The sequence below is a fragment of the Typopeltis vanoorti genome, chromosome 11, assembly GCF_054136105.1.
Source record: "Typopeltis vanoorti isolate ZY-2024b chromosome 11, IOZ_Tvanoo_1.0, whole genome shotgun sequence".
Taxonomy (NCBI): Eukaryota; Metazoa; Arthropoda; class Arachnida; order Uropygi; family Thelyphonidae; genus Typopeltis; species Typopeltis vanoorti.
In genome coordinates, this window is record NC_143559.1 from 82,326,442 (window position 1) to 82,328,499 (window position 2,058).

Consider the following 2,058-nt stretch of genomic DNA (forward strand, 5'->3'; position numbering starts at 1 on the left):
AATTTATGTTGTGTCGTGTCTTCTATTTCTATACTACTTATGAATTTGCGATCATTGCAAATGCATAGTCATAGGTCGTATGCGATGCGTAGTGTGTATTCTTAAATCGCCTACTCAACTCTTCCCCGCCCCCCTAGATTAAATCCCGAATGCGCTACTGATTACAACACTCACTATAATTACAAGATGCGGTTCACAAAACTAATTATAGAAATATTTTCATGGCGCCTTCCTCTTCCCACCCCGTTCTTTTCATTAAATAATTTTTACAGCATGCCTAAAAATGAATACATCGAGTATTTCTAATAATATAATAAGTGTATAATTAAAATATAAATATTTGAGCTCTCTTTTTTTTTTTTTTTTTTTTAATGACGCAGCGTTTCACAAGTCGCAGTGTCTTTAATTTGCGAATTAACTGTCATGTATTTAATATGTATAACTAGAGTAGTAATTGTCAGTAAAACCACGTTTATGATATCAAATGCAACATCTTTATTTTATTAGTGTCAACTCTGTGTGATTAAAAAAACAGATTAAATATATATAATTTATAAATTATATATAATTCATGATTCCGCTCATGGAATTATAATATATAATTAATAGCCACTGTGGGCCTCCAGCGACGAGTATTGTACTCAGAGGCGCGCCAGTAGTGTCCAGCGCCTGTGTGCAAAACTTTAGTTGGCGCCCATATCCCCCCTCCCCACTCCAATAAAAAAATCACTTAAAAAAAACATTTTTTAAAAGTATTTCCTCCTCTTTGGCGCCTTTACTATCCTGGCGCCTGTGTGCGTCGCACACATTGCACATATGGTCGGCGCGTCCCTGATTGTACTCCATGGAAACAGTTGTTTAATAATAATAATAATAATATGCAAATGGTAATTTAGAAGTTCTTAAATATTTGCGCCCTGTTTGTAAAGCAAATTTGTTTTACGTACTATGTAACTAAACCACATGCGCGAAACTTTCGTTTTGTTTATAATCCTTTTTTATTACCTGGCTTGTATTGCTTCATTTGGATTTTTAATACTTTCATATCCATTAATCACTAAAATGTGGTTAAAAAATACCAAATATTCAAGTGTTTTGTGAATATCTCCTGTTAATGCATATCAGGATTTAACGAAAAGCTTTGTACGAATGGTTCCGTGGTGTAGCGGTTATCACGTTTGCTTTACACGCAAAAGGTCCCCGGTTCGATCCCGGGCGGAACCAGTGGTTTTTTCTTTTTTTTTCCCAAGAGAAAAAAAAAATGATTACTAGTTAAAATTATCTAACTTATTACATTTTTAAATCTAATAAGTTAGAATAATAATCTAAAAGTAATAAATTTTACTTTTAGCTGAAACGTGTTTTAACAGTAAATAAATGAAGGATAACATTACGTGTGTGGTTCCTTAGTTTCACTATTCACGTTTTGCTTTTCACGCAAAAGGATCCCGTGGATCTAAATATATATAAATGTTTGTAAATATACACTAAAAATTTAATTATTTTGTAACTGTGTTTTGTTTTGCGACTGAATATATCTTCCTATTCCAGAAAATGTTAGGCAGTGACGTAGCTAGGGGGGTACGGTGGTGGCGGTCCACCCCGGGCAGCACTTTGAACCTTTTTGAACTTTTGCAGTTAATTCTAAAATACAGTCTCGAGAACTCAGTTCCAAATATTGTAATACTAGTGCGAATTTTCCTCACAATTATTGTAAGTGTTGCTAGTGTGAGAGAAGTTTTTCTAAATAAAATTTGATTAAGAATTACCTACATTACTATGAAATAAACTTCTCCAATGTCATCGACGATTTTGCTAACAGAAAAATAATATTTTAGAATGTTGAAATTAAAGTTTTACTTCAAAAATAAACATAGTGTTTTAATTTATTTCCCTATACGTCGTTTTGACTTTTTGTAGTATTTTTGGTGTGTATTGAGAGGAGCGACAAACTCAGGGACGCCCCGGGGGACAACAGCTCTGGCTACGCCACTGATGTTAGGTGATGCTAAAAATCAAATAATTACCGATAATACAATATATCATCGAATCATAGAG

General features: G+C 33.5%; 1 non-coding gene across 1 annotated transcript; it reads left to right on the top strand.

The window, feature by feature from the left end:
* Positions 1 to 1,151: 1,151 nt before the first annotated feature.
* On the top strand, positions 1,152 to 1,224 carry TRNAV-UAC (transfer RNA valine (anticodon UAC)). The gene has a single exon. It is a non-coding gene; the product is annotated as a tRNA-Val (tRNA).
* Positions 1,225 to 2,058: the final 834 nt, after the last annotated feature.